Source organism: Ictidomys tridecemlineatus, unplaced genomic scaffold (assembly GCF_052094955.1).
Source record: "Ictidomys tridecemlineatus isolate mIctTri1 unplaced genomic scaffold, mIctTri1.hap1 Scaffold_102, whole genome shotgun sequence".
NCBI classification, from domain to species: domain Eukaryota; kingdom Metazoa; phylum Chordata; class Mammalia; order Rodentia; family Sciuridae; genus Ictidomys; species Ictidomys tridecemlineatus.
The window spans coordinates 652580-667561 of NW_027520983.1; the positions used below are offsets into that span (position 1 = coordinate 652580).

The 14982-nt window shown below is 54.5% G+C and overlaps 1 pseudogene; it reads right to left on the reverse strand.

The window, feature by feature from the left end:
• The window catches only part of LOC144372419 (endothelin-converting enzyme 1-like), a 37626-nt pseudogene that overhangs the window by 19281 nt on the left and 3363 nt on the right, over positions 1-14982 (reverse strand).

The following is a 14982-nucleotide window of genomic DNA, read 5'->3' on the forward strand; positions in this document are numbered from 1 at the left end:
ATCACTATGCCCTTCCCATGCGGCATGTGCCACTGCCTAACTGACCAAGCAGTGGCCACAATTATCCCCATTTATAGAGGAAGACATGGAGCCTCAGACCCCTAACAATTAAGAATCAGGAGATAGGCTAGGTAGCTTTCCTGGTGTAGCTTTCTTGCTTATGAGCTGTGCAACCTTTGATAAGTTAATGTGCCCATCTGTGCCTCAGCACCTCATGTGAAAAACAGGGATCATCATGACAATGAGTCCCGTATATCTGGTAACTGGGAGGGTCACACACAGAAGCCAGCACTGTCCCACTCAACAAGGGTGTCAGCAGCAGCAGTCTGCTGCAGAGGATCCAACATTCAGGAGGGCCAGTGTTGTGGGGTAAACTGTAGTCCACAGGTTAGGCTGCCGAGGGGGGAGCTGGGACAGCAAAGTCGGTGATGACTGCAGCAAGAAGGGAGAAGCCTGCAGCTCAGCCCTGCACACACCAGGCCCACGGCTCTTTGTGCTTGTTTGTTTTGGGGAGTTATTGGGGTCTGAACTCAGGGCCACTTTACCACCGAGCCACACCCCCAGCTCTTTTTATTTTGAGGCAGCTAAGTTGCTTGGGGCCTCACTAAGTTGCTGAGGCTGGCCTTGAACTCTTGTTCCTCCTGCCTCAGCCTCCCAAGCCTCTGGGATTATAGTAGGCATGCACCATCATGCCCAGCGGCAGCTCTGTTTTTTAAGTATTTTTTTAGGTGGACATGATGCCTTTATTTTTATTTATTTATCTTTATGTGGTGCTGAGGATTGAATCCAGTGCCTAACCCGCATTAGGAGAGCACTCCACCACTGAACCACAACCTCAGCCCCAGCAGCTCTGTTTTAAGGACCTAAAATGAGAACCTGTACCCAGGGCTTTCCAAAGAGACACTTGGCTTTTCATAACTATCAGCTCCCAACAGATCTCACTTTCCCTTTGGCACCCCAAGGTGCCCTGCTCAGAGGTGTCTCCCCCAACACCTCCACATCACGGCCAGCATCTCCTGCAGCAGCAGCCTCCAGCCATGCGAGCTATCCCTCTTGAGGTTGCAGATTTTTGTTATGAAGTCCTACAACATTTTAAAAATAAATTGTGGTAAAATATGCTGCACATTTGTAATCCCAGAAACCCAGGAGGCTGAGGCAGGAGGATCTCAAATCAAGGCCAGCCTCAGCAACCTAGCAGGATCCTGTCTCAAAATGAAAAATAAAAAGGGCTGGGGATTTGGCTCACCCAGCTGCAGATGACTTTTGCAAGACTGTGCTTTCCACTTTCGACCCCTACCTGTCTCTGAGTCCGACGCTGGCCCGAGTGGCCCAGCTTAAGTGCAAACACATAGAGATTCGGGCTTCAATGCTGGCGTGTGTCCCTTGGTGTCACTTCCTCAAGCAGAGCTGCGCAATGTGTCTGCTCTGGCCCTGTATTCCCCACACGTTCAGTTATTTTTAGTGTGTAGTTTTACAGAACACGAGGCTTTGGGCTGCATATCTAGTCTTTTAGCAAAGATACCTCTACATGTCAATCACTTGGATGGGCACCTGAATTAGCCAGCAAATCCAGAAATTACGATCATCGCTTAAGACCTTCTAAAAGTGGCCCTGGGCCTGTCAGATTTCAAACTCCATTCTCTATTCTCTTGAAAGGGCAAAATGTAAGACAAATACGGGAAGTGAGAAATGCATTCCCTTCATACAGAAAAACCGTACCCACAAAGCCACCTAAGATCCATCCCCGCCTGCTGGGAGAGGCAGTCAGTCACAAGACCCCCAATTCACAGAGGCTAAGTTTGCTGATCAGGGAAGGTGACTTTCCTGAGGTTATATGGTTTACTGTGGGGGTTAAATAAAACTCAAGGCACTCGTCTCTGGGTGTATTTGGCGGGGTGCTGGGGATTGAACTCAGGGCCTTGAGCAGGCTAAGCACAGGCTTTACCACTGGGCTCCACCACAAGGCCATTGTTCCTGGATTTATTTTTTTATTTTTTATTTTTTTGGGGGGTTGTAGATGGACATAATACCTTCCTCTATTTATATGTGGTGCTGAGACTTGAACCCAGTGCCTCACACATGCAAGGCAAGCGCTCTACCACTGAGCCACAACCCCAGCCCCTGCTCCTGGGTTTAAGTGGACATCTAATCCATTGGGGAACAAACATCTCAAAGGACAGATGAGGCTGGGGACAGGGCGGGGGCAGCTCCCAAAGGCGGTATGGTGCTGGTACAAGTCATCAACCAGTTCTCATTAGGGGGCTGACTGGCGTCATCCCTGGGTGAATGTTCCCACCAACACCGATGGCAAACCCCCATGAGGCTGGGAAGAGAAGCGCACAGTGGGCCCCGAGCCGGCAGGTGACAGCACAGCCCCTTGACATGAGCTGGGTGACATGAGCTGGTGACATTGAGCTGGGTGTGAGGAGGCCTATATCAGAGTCCCCAGCAGGAACCAGCTCTGGGCACTGTCTATCCTTTCCCTAAGATGGGGTCAGTGACCCTGCCCCCAGAGCTGACTGCCGCAGGCCTCTCAGCCTGGCCCGGAGCCTCCCCTCTCCCTGGCAGGAGACCCTCAGGCCAATCTCTACATTTCTGTGGCCACAGAATTCAGAGGTGTGTGATGAGACCTTCAAACTGGGTCCCACAATCAGGGTCACCTGAATGCATGGCCTGGTGGCAAAGACCCTGGGAAAGTGGGTTAGTTTACCGAATGTCACCAGTTACAGGGCTCACGAGAGCTTTATGAACTGAGGTGGCAGATCCCTGGTGCAGGGTGAGGCATCAGGTGGGGAAAACCCTACTACTCATCACAAACCTGCTTGTTCCGGGAGAGCAGAGTCCTGACAGGGCAATTCTCACAACTCGGAGATAAAGAGGCTTGTGCTGACAGCAGGATGTCCACATTTCAGTGTCTTGTTTTAGTGAACTCCTGAGACTCAGGTGCCAAGATCCATCTCCATGGATGTGGCAGTTTTGTTTGTTTGTTTGGTTGGTTGGTGCTGGCGAATTAAACTCAGGGTGCTCGACCACTGAGCCACACCCCCAGCCCTATTTTGTATTTTCTTTAGAGACAGGGTCTCACTGAGTTGCTTAGCACCTTGCTTTTTGCTGAGGCTGGCTTTGAACTCACTATCCTCCTGCCTCAGCCTCCCGAGCCACTGGGATTACAGGTGTGCCTGGCTAATGCAGCAGTTTTAATGGACTAGGACACTCTGCCCTGACTCAAATCCCCTAGAGGCAGGCCTGAGAGCTGCTTCCCATGCCCACAGCCCAGGAGGACCGCTGGGCACCAACCAACTCAGGCCTGAGGAGTGGGAAAGATGAGGGTGCTTTTGGGCTTCATTTTTACAGGAGAAATGGCAGAGGATAGGGCCGAGGCCCAAACAGCCTGCGGGACGGGAGGTCCTAGAAAAGAATGAGAAGGCCCCCCTCCACCCCTAGAGCAGCAAAAGGTGGTCTGACTCATGGCTCTGAATCCGAACTCCACTTGGGGCTAGCCTGGAACACCATTCTGTTCCAGCAGGTTTAGCCTTGAACCACACGTAAGCCTGGAGTCCCTCTCCTGGATTCATCTTGAGTAGGAGAAGAAAACAAATCTCCAGCTACCAGAGAAGAAGACACTCTGTCCCAGGGTGGAATGATTCAAGTTAATTTAGTGATAGGGACCTGAGAAATATCACCGATCACAAAAGCACAGCACTACTGATATTGACTTCTGGGATGCTACTTTTCCATGGCGCATGCCAGTTTACAAAACAAAATCTCATCTTCTGCGTCACGTTATGTCCTCATAACCCGTGGGCAGGCCAGGCAGGTTTCGGGGGCGTCCAGGACTTCTCTAAATGTTAGCCTGTGTGTTTTTTTCATGCACACATGCCCATTTTTCCTGGGTGACAGTCCGTAGTTTTTGAGCTGTTCTCAAAAGACTCCATGACTTAAGAGTTAAGAGCCACTGTCCCTGGTGAAGGCAGGGGTGGTGTCTCATTTGTCTCTGTTCCGGCACAGAACAAGTGTGAGCAGATGAGCAAGGGCTTTTTACCTGGAAGAAAACCAAGGCTCAGGGTGGGCTCCTCACCTGCTAAGGCCACACGGCTCAAGGTGTGACCCTCTGACTCCAGGCCCCCGGCAGGCACTGTGTGGTCTTCAGCCCCTGCTGAAGTTATGACCTTTCCTTTCTTCCATGAAACAAGAGAGCAAAAGCAATGGGGAGAGGCTGCTCCGGGGCAGAACCTGCTGGCCACGCCAGATTGATGTCCATTCTCTGAGCACCACGTCAGAGCTGTGAGGTGAGTGCTCAGGCCAGGCCCCCTGCAGCTGGGGGGCGAACTGCATCTCCCTCCACCTCCCAGCCTCAGAGCTGAAAAACAGTGCCAGATGGTGCCCGACACAGGCTGCCGATCTCCATAACAACCCGCGCGAACCACTCACCCTACCACCAACCTCCCTGGGGACCCGAGGGACAGCTGTGCCACCAGAAGGCTGGGCTTTCTTGCCTCAGCCCAGGTCTTTGCATGGGCTGCACCTGTGCCTGGGAGACCGCACCCCCCACAGCCCTCAGGATAAAGTGCATCTCAAAGTCCAGGATCTGCTGCATCGGGGGACAGGTGGTGCCCTAACCCCCAGGCCCAGCAGCCTCCCAGCTGGACCATGTAGTGCAGGTATCCAGTCAGCCAGGGACTCAACACTCCCAAACTGCTGCCCATTAGGCCAGGGTGGAGCAGGGCTGGCTGTAGCCCTGTGCCTGGAGCCAGAGGGACACACACTTCACCCAGGAAACCAATGGAAGCACAACTTCCAGAATGAAGCCCACGAGGCCCTGCACACACCAAGGTCCCTGTGGGGCAGGTGTACACTCAGCTTCCCCAGCCCTTCCCCACCGGGCCTCAGCACCCTGCTTCTCTTGCCCACAGCACTAAGCAGGGAGACTGGGATTGTTTCTTAGTGTCCCCACCAGACCAGAAGTACAGGAAAGTGGGGCCCAAGTGGCCCCTGATACATCTGTCAGATGGAGGAGGAAAAAAGAGAAGGAACTTCCTCCTCGAAGGAAGAGGGAAAGGATGGGAGAGAAGCCGGGAGAAGACCGACAAGCAGTGGAACCCACTGCAGGCGCAGGGTCCGCCCCAGCAGAACAGCAAGGGCCACCAGGCGCTCCTGCCTGAGGGCAAGGAACAGGGAGATCCATGGGATCCTCGGAGACCACCAGGGCCCAGGACAAGCGGGTCAGCAACAGCACACGGGCCAGAAAGAAGGAAGCAGTAGGAAGTCCACCCCAGGCCCTGGAGGCCTGAGCAGCCACCAGGGGGCAGCCTCGGCAAGGCTGACCTACGGAGGGGACAGCAGGTCTCCGGTGAGTCACACCAGTTTCACAGAAAGTACAGGTCTGACTCCCAGTTACACCTCTGGATATTGCCTAGGGACATGGTCAAAAGCTGAGCCAAGCCTGAGTCCCAGGGACAGCACCCCTGCCCTCAGGAGCCTCCAGGCCCTGATCATGTCTCTTCATCTCCTGTTCCGCAAAGGGAGAAGCAACATCGGAATCCACACCCCACCTTTACTCAGTGCTCGGTGCTGGATGACTGGGAGCTGCTAGGGAAATGCTGTCACATGAAGCAGCCCAGCGAGGGAAGAAGCCTGGCTCTGGAGTCCCTTCGCACTCTGTGTCCACCAGCAGGTAATCTTACTTGTCTGAGCCCCAGTCTATCTGTAACCTGGGCATAAACACCTCCTTCCAAGGGTGGCTTTAAGGTCATGATGAAGTGGGTATGACCCCTCCCCCCAAGAGCCCTTTCGACTCTGTGTACTCCAGTGGCCCTGCCCCTGCAGTAGCTGGCGCACAGGGTACCTGCAGCTTGGCGGCCGTCACTTTGTGGTAAATGAGCTCCTCGTCCCAACGCTTCTCCTGGGGGATGGTGATATTGGCCAGCGCTGTCTCAAAGTCCAGGATCTGCTGCATCTAGGGCCAGATGGCGTCCTCATCCCCCCGGCCCAGCAGCTTCCCCAGCTGGACCATGTAGTTCAGGTATTCGGTCAGCACCTGTGGGACCCAGCACCCCAAAACTGTCTGTCAATGGCTGCCACCTGCCACCCAGTGGGCCAGGTGAGGCCGGCCCAGCTGCGGCCCTGTGCATAGGGCCCAGGAAACATGCTGGAAAACAGCTCTGGGGAGGATTCTGGCACTGTGTGTATTCACTGGTGTCCGTGGGGCTCCTGGTAAAGCCCACCGCCTCTGGGCACACACAGGTCCCCGAGGCTGGCCCCTGCTGCTCTGGCCCTGCCTTCAGGGCTCATCCTCAGCCATCTTCCTGTTCTGGAAATGCACCTTTTCTGAACCACCCTCTGCCACCACGTCCCTAGAGCTGAATCAAGTCCTGAATCAAGTCCCTCTGCCCTGATCACAATGTATACAGTTGGCATCTAGTTGGGTGGTCAGTTAAGTAATGTCTCCCTCTCCTACTGGACCTCGAGCCCCGTGGACAGGAGAGTGAACCTCAGGTGGGCCGGGCAGGGGAAGGGAGAGCTGTGAGGGGTTGGAGGTGATCTGGTTGTGGCTCTGGATCTCCCCACTTACTGGCTGTGTGACCTTGAACAGGTCACTTCTGTCTCTGAGACTTATTTCTTCCTCTGTATAGGGCAAGGTAAAACGAATATCCATTTGACAGATAAAGCAAATGATGTTCAGAGAAGCTGAGTGACTTTGTGGTGACTGGAAGGGTTAGAGGTGAGGTATATAAAAGGTCTGAGACCCTCAAATGGTGGAGGCTGCTACTGCACCTCTCTACAATGGGGACAAATGACACCTAACCCCTGCCCTTTGTGCCCACAGTGCCTGCATATGAACTAGCGAGCCTGGGGGCATCCCTCCTCTGACTGGGCTGCCTGTTGCCCATCAGGAAAGTGATACCCCTGTGTTCCCCCAGCTTCTAAGACCTGCCCAGGTATGCTGTGGAGGACACAGTGGGAGAACCACTGCAAAGTTCCACTCACCTTCTCGTTTTCAGTATTGTTCAGGTAGTAATCTCTGGAGGGCAAGCCCAGGCCAGACTGGTCCACCTAAAGAGGGAGGCAGAGTGAGAGGAAGGCCCTGCTGCAGGCTTGTGTGTCCCCTGTGGCCTCTGCCTGCCCCAGGACTTCTCACACCAGGCACTGAGGACCAGCTCACGTCCCAGCAGGAGCACAAGCCGGCAGCCGAAGTCACAGATGGGATCACTCAGTGATAAGACAGACACGTTCCTGCCCACCTGTGGGGTCAGCTGCAGGGACCTGGGCCCTTCTGAGGGCTGGACAGAGCCTCCTTCCTCTTCAAACACCCCTTGGTCTCAGCAATGCACTCTACTTCTCTAAACCCTTCCCAAGTGGCGAGGAGCCAACACAGTGACTTAATCTTAACCCAAGTTACTTAACCTTTCTGATCCCCAGGTTCCTCGCCCAGAAAGTTAGGGAGATAACACCTAACCTTCAGAGCTGGAATGAGGATTCAAGAGGACAGTGTCAGTACAGGGTTTCCTGAGAGTGGGGCAGGCAAAGGAGGGTCAATTCCTGATGGCTACCATTAGAACCTTCTGGCTACACCTTGCCTCAACTTGGGTAGCTGCTGTTATAGTTCATTAGGATGAAAAGGAAAGTGTAGCTCAGTGAGGTTGATGCTTGTTAAGGTCACACAGTGAGTGGCACAGTTGGGCTGAGAACTAAGCCTTTATGACCCCTAATCTGGGGACTCTCCTGGGTGTGCTGATCCTCAGCCTTGGGCAGGCTCTGGTGGGAGAGATGGACCAAAAGCATTCCAAGCAGCACCACAGAGCCAGAGGCTAAGGGAGGGGACAAAGAGGTGGCTACAGCTGTGCCCAGGAGTTGATATCACTTGTCATTTCTGTGGCCCATGATGAGCTGCCCAATGAGATGGGTAGTCTGCCCTCTCATAGTCTCTTGCCTGTAAAAATCTCACTGCTTGGGGCTGCCAGAAATAACCCCAGCTTAGAAACCAGAGCCTACTGCCACGGCCCAGGGCAGGTCTCCCTCCACCCCAGGAGGCCACACCCTTTGCTTCTCTGGCCCAGGCCTGCTCACCTGGATCACATTGCTATTGGAGTTCTTAGAGTCTGCACTGACATAGACAGAGAAGAAGGGTGAGGTTCCGTAGTGGGCAGTGACCACCTGCAGGGTGTCCTGGAAGTTGTCCTTGGCCCAGGGACTTGTGATATTCCAGCCTCTGAGCTGGAAGAAGGCAGAGCAGATAGGGAGGGGAAGGAGCCTATATGCAAATTCTGGTTCTGCAGCTGACTTGCTCTGTGACCCTGGAGAAGTCATCTGACCTCTGGGAGCGTCCAGAGCAAATGAAAGGGCTTCTGACCTGTGACCTGGAGACCCACGGATGGAGCAAAGACTCATCCTTAACAACTGAGCTGTGAATCCCAGAGACTTTGCCCCCTGTGTTGTTCATTTGTTGGACAATTAATCACACGAACGTGATTACTATTAAGACATAAATCCAATTGTGACTACGGGAAATAAGGCTCTGTATTTTGAAAAAGGCTGATAAGCTATGGTCTACCTTGGTCTCTCTCCAAGTTGGGACTTTAAAAAAAGTCTCTTTGGTCCTCCAGGATTGGCACACACTGGCACATGGGGCCTGTGCCAGAGAGGAGGGACTGGGAGAGTCCCCATGCCTGCAGCAATAACTTCCCCGAACTGAGATAGGATGGCGAGCCCTTGAGCAAGCAAAGGGTGGCCAGAAAAGCCGCAGCCATCTCTGTCTGTGCCAGGCAGCCTGGCCCAGAGGGAAGATTTCTCCTGGGCTCAGGAGCAAGGCGAGGCCTCCATCCAGCAGTTCTGGCTCTGTTGCTGGCCTAAGACTCCCTGTTGGTTTCTCTGGAACAACACACACCTCTCGCACACTCACACCCACCTCCTGAGGAAAGGGAAGTGGCAATCCAGAGGAAGAGATTCCCAGTGAATATCGTCCCCAAGGCCCACGCAGATGCACTTATACACTTAGATGTCCTCAACAGATGCTGACACACAACCCCACACATTACAACAGACAGTCCCCCCACGCACAGACGTGCATGCACACGCAGTGGCAGACAGACAGGCTGCGTGTTCCAGCTGGGTGCGGAGGCTGGAGGTGTGGGGTGGATGAGCACCAGTGGGCCTGAGAGGTGCAGCCAGAGGGGCTGGCAGGAGGCACGGCAGGAGGGAGGCCAGAGTGTGTCCCAGGGACTCACCTTCTCAATCAGCTCCATCAGGGGCTTGGCCCTGAGCTCCTCGATCCTGGTTTCATTCATACATGCGCGGTAGTATACTTGGGCCTTCCTTTCTGCCTCACTCGAGCTGGCTGTGGAATTTTCTAGAAGGATAAGAGATAGCAGATATTGAATAAGCCCCCCTTTACCTGCTGGGGATCCCCAGGCAAGTTTGTTTTGGAGCCTCGGTGCTCCCCACTGTGAAGCTGTAAGGGCAGCTGCTGTCAGGGAGCAGCCAGCACCAGCGGGTATGAGTGCCCCCATCCTAGTTGGGTGCAGATCAGGAGGGCATGCCCTGTCTCTGCCCATCTGCTGATCAGGCCTGAGAACCTGTCCCTGGCATGGCAGCCCGGGCCCACCCAGCAGGACAGTCGGCATCCCTGCCAGCCAACACGTGGCAGGAACTTCCCTGCCTGGTGCTGGGACAGAGCCATGTCTCGACTTCAGATCCCAGCTCACCTTCCTTGTGAGAAACACTGGGGTTGAGTGAAGCCTGAAAGGCCTCATTCACTGTGAATTGACTTTCCGCTTCCTCCTCGGGGGGGTCAGGCGCAGTCAACAGACCTGCGGACGACTCCAAGGGCTGTTTTCCCCATCCCTCCCCAACTCAGGCCAGCAGCACCTCATCCTCTTTGGTTCCCAGACCCCCACCCACCCACCCGGAGACCTGGAGGTCAAGGACACCACCTTCAAGCATGGCCTCCCTCCCTCCTTTGTTGAGAGGTTCCCCAACCAAGCTCAAAGTTCCTCCAGCAACCTGGGGTCCTGCTCACTGGCTTTCCCACAGCTGTGGGGTTTTGGTGTTTGGTGGCCACCAGGCTGGGTGTGGAGATGCACGGATCTGTCCGAGAAAGCTGGCAGCCCAGTGGTGAACAGATGGCAACTAAAGTCACAAGAGTGTTTGATTCCACACAGGGGAGTATGAAGAGAAGGTGCCGGAAGCCATGAGAGGATGATGGGAGAGGCCTGGGAAGGCGGCCAGAGGAAGCCCTGCTTGGGCAGGAGGAGGCTGATGTGGAGTGGGAGTGGGGCTGCATGGGCTGCCTCGCCCCACATTGTGTCTTAGTCATCCCTGTGTCCCCAGAACCTGAACAGGCACAAAGTAGGCCTTCAGCAACATGTGCTCAAAGAAGGGAGCTCAGCGTCCGTGTTTAACAAGGCAGGATGTCACCTCAGGGGAGGAGGGTGATGGGGCTGGTGTCACCCAGGATTTGCATGGAGAGGAAATGCAGGTATGTGCTGTGCTATGCCCCCTCCAGGGGCACCGCGCCTGGACCCCGCTTCAGCTCTGACTGGGGCAGGAGCCCTGGTGGAAGTTCAAGTTCCTCTTCCCACCTCTGCTTCCTGGAGCCCCCGGATTCTCCCACCCCTCTCCTTCCTCACTCAAGGGCTCCAGGGACAAGTGCTGAAGCAAGATGGCCAGGTGGAAGCCCCTGGAGTAGATCAAGTGGGCCAAGATGGGGGCATGGGCCAGCAGAGGAGGGGTGAGAGTATCAGAAATGGTGCCAGGCTTCCTCAGCCTGGGCAAGCAGCTGCCTTTACCAGGATGTGGAGCCTGGGAACCAGTGGCAAGTGAAGAGCGTCGGTCTGAAGTTCAGGTTCAGACACCTGGGGATCTCTACCAGACCCCAGAGTGGACCTCTGCCCTGGGCCTCAGCCACTGACTCGTGAGACCTCCAGTAAGTTACCCAACCTCTCACCTATAAATTGGGTGTGGTACTAGTAAGAGCCGAAGTGGGAACTGTTAGGATGAGATGTACACACACGGCCACACCCACACAAGGGTGGCTGGTCCCCAGAGAGGCTTAAGTGGCCTGGGTTCAAATTCCAGGAAGCCCAAGCCGCTGTGGGCTCTGCTCTCCCAGGCAGGTGCCTCCCCTCCCCTCCCTGGGCCTAACCTTCTCCCTGTCTCTGAAATGTGAGGATGATGCTGAATCCCCATGGGCTGTCCACCAGATCTCGGTGCAGGGTCTGGCCTGTAGTAGGCACCAGGAATGGCAAGGACACCTGGTATCCTTATGTATTTTCTCCTGCAGAACAAGGCGCCTTCTTTATCAGCTCCCGCTTTCCTCAGCAGGATGGGGCTCCGGAGGCCTGTGACTGTTGGAACTGAGTCCGTGGTTTTTATCTAAAACAAACACAGGTCCTGCACTGATTGCCAAGTGGGGGCCCCACATGTCCCTGGCCAGGCAGTCCTGCTGCAGCCAGGGAGACCATGAAATTCCTAGCCCCCATCCCGCAGCCTGCCTGGGTCACCGCTCTGCCCCACTGGGTCACCGCTCTGCCTGCCTGGGCTCGTTCAGGCTCCTGAGGAGTGATGTGGGAAAGGGCATTCCAATAAAAATTCCCAGAGGAAGAAGTGGCCCGATTAAATGGGATGCTGTCCTTCCTCTCCGGGACTTTGCGGAAGTGACTGGGGAAGTTTCTGGAACTCAGGGCCCCAAGAAGGAAGTATCCAGGCAGTTGGAAACTCTGTGGTCTGGTCTCAGGCTGCCAAACAATTTCTATGCCCTTGGGACCCCAGAGTGGCCCTGTCCCCAGAATGTGCCCCGCACGGAGCCAGCATTTCAGAGACACAGCCTGCCACAGAGGGCAGGAAGATGAAACAGCAAATGCGGGAAACATAAAAACAAAACCATGAGCTATGACACAGGGTGACCTGATTCGTTGCCAGATCAGTGACGTGGACACATCTCATGCTGCTGGAATAGCGTGCTTGTGTAGATTGGTGTTTGGGATAGAAGGAAGGAGGCTGCAAACTTTTCCTTATGATCCCGGTATTGCTTGAATTGTTACAAGTTTGCATTATGTTTTTTTGTTATGCAAAATATATATGATATTGTAGATATTGTAGAATAAACCTGGCAGTACCACGATGTTGCTCAGGCCCTAAGAAGCCCTTGGAAGATTCAACAGAGGCAGTGGGTTGAAGGGGTCTTGAAGGGCCGGGTGGGGGCACTCTAGAGACTGGATCCAAGCACAGTGGGAAAGCCTCAGGCAAGGGCCAGGCTAAAGAGTGAGGGGCCTGTCTGTTGGCTTCCTCGATGATGTGAGGCCACACTTTTTTTTTTTTTTTGGTACCTGGGACTGAACCCAGAGTCGCTTAACCACTAAGCCTCATCCACAGCCCTTTTTACTTTTCATTTTGAGACAGGGGCTCACTAAGTCACTTAGGGCCTCGCTAAAGTGCTGAGGCTGGCCTCGAACTTGTGATCCTCCTGCTTTGGCTTCCCAAGTGGCTGGGATTACAGGCCTGCGCCCCTGTATCTGGTGAGGCCACACTCTTGTCTCCCCTAAGTCCACAAGGTAGTGCTTGTATGTCTCTTGGGGGAGAGGCAGAGTGCAGTGAGGCGCCTGTGTTCTGAACAGCTGAGGTCGCACCCTCCAGCAAGCAGGCTGCGAGGAGGATACACTACAGTGGCCCCGGGCCTAGTTCAGCCCACCTGCTCCAGGTCTCTGGATTTCCTGAGGGGCCTGGGGTGAATTCACCCATGAAAGAAACACACGGCTTGCCCAAGCTCACTTGGTACATGGATGGTAGTTGCTGTCCTCTGGACCAGTGGACGCCATCCTTGCTGGCATTGCAAATATCTTTTCCTCTGTCCATCTAGAAAGAAGTCTGTTCTGGGTGACCTCAGAGGAGCCTGAGCACTCTCTCTTTTTCCAGTGTCCACCCAGGTATCAAGGCCCCAGGTATCGAGGCCCACAGGTGAGGGGCTGTTCTAGACTAATCCCCAGGAGTAACCCTGATGGAGACGGGACCCCAGGATGTGCCTTCCAAGCCTCTGGTCAGTGTGATGCGAAGGTGACCCCAGTACTGAGTCAGGCCTAGGCCAGGGCTTGGCTGGCCTGCAAAGCTCAGCCAAGCAGCCACTGCAGATGGGAGCCGTGAGGCCGGAGGCTCTGCTCAGCCAATCTCTTGAGCAGCATCACTCGGGGCCTGCCGGTGGGGAATCTGACTTCAGGAGAGCCAGGAGACAAAGGACAGAAGTTTTGAGGCCCCCTAGCTGATCCCAGCTCTACCTTTTCCTGGGAAATACACTTCTTTTGTCTTTGTGAGTCTCATCTGTTAAATGGGAATATACTGGTGCCTACTTGAATGTACCACGGGAAAAAAATGAAGTAACCCAAGGCCTTGGTGGCGGGGACGTACCTGTACTGCCTGCTCTGGAGCCAGGTCCGCGTCAGTGCTTCCCTGAGAAATAAAATAAGCAGAGATTCTTTCCCTTAGAGCATCCTGATTAACCACGTGAGCTAGACGCCACTTCACAGGTGGAGAGCTGAGGCCTGAGAGGCTGGTGGCCCTCTGCAGTCACACAGCTTGTCAGGATGAAGTCCGGTTGGAACCCACCCCACCAAGAAGGGTGCCTATGCCCTGCTGAGCCCTCGGTGGGTGCCAGGCCCTGTGCGTGGCCCTCTGAACCACACGTCCCAGTCAGTGTCACAGCAGACTCACTCCCGGTGGCACTGGCTCCTCCATTTCACAGAGACTGGAGCTACAGTGGAGAGAAGCAGGTCACTTGGCAGCGACCAAGCTCGCAGGCCAAGGCCACCAGACTTCGCAGCTCTCTGGTCTGCCTCCTGATACCATCAGCCCCTGGCCCTGGGGTCAAGGGTTTGATGGCCTAGTGCCGGCTGTTCTGTGCCCGGCTCAGAGCAGCTTTCCATGTACAACAGGACTCTCAGGGACACGGTGAGGTAAGGCTACGGTCCAAGCCTGGAGGCCACTCCTCATGAGCCCTGCCAATGTACAGGGAACAGGACAGGATGGATCCAATCTTGGCACAGGTCTAAGGTCCTCCCAGTAAGAATCAGCTCCAGGCCAGTGGGAGGCCAGCGCCCTTGACCACAAAGCAAAAGGAGTGGTTCTGGGCCTAATTGCCCATCTTTCTTCCTCCCCCCCTCGATGCTATCTGCCCCCCAGAGCACAAGCCCCATTCTATTCTGGAATGAAGGTCTGTTCTTGGCAAAATCATTTCACATTTCTGAGCCTCAGTTTCCTCATCTGTAAAATGGGAACGATAATCCCTAGTTCCAGGATGTTAACGAGAATTAAAGAGGCAGTAGATATAAACAGCCTAAAACATAACAGACACTCAAAAACTGCCAGTGTCCTTCCCACACTTCTTCAGCCCTCAGTGTTCTGTGCTCCCTTCAACACAGTGACAAGGGAGCTATGTCTGTCCCTTATACCTGAGGAGAGGGCATGGGACAGGGGAAAGGGCACAGGACCAGAAATCAGGCCAACTATGAGCCTATCTTGAGGACCTCTCTGAACCTCAGTTTTTTCATCTATCAAATGAGGTGAACGATACCTCCCCAGCTTCCACCCTACAGGATAAAATGGGATGACAGTTCAAAAGCGTTCTGACAACCGTACAGTCCTGTGCGGGGATTAATGTGAGGAATGAGAGTACTACCACCGCAAAGAGCAACCACCACGTGCAGACTGAGGAGAGCTCTTTACTCATATTTTCTCATTAAATTTTATAACCTGGAGGAGCGCGGTTGCCAGTGTGTCAATGAAAAATCAGGCTCCGGGACTGGCCCAGACCCCACAGTGAGAGTCAGCACTGAACCCAGCCCACCTCGCTACATGTCTGGACCACCCGCTGCTTCGTTATGGTCCTGCCAAGGCCCTGGCTGTGTCACTGGGCTCTGGGGAAGGGACTGTCCTGAGTTGTAGCCTTGAAACCACAGACATATTTGCCACTTGAGCTTCCAGATCTGAAACAAAAGG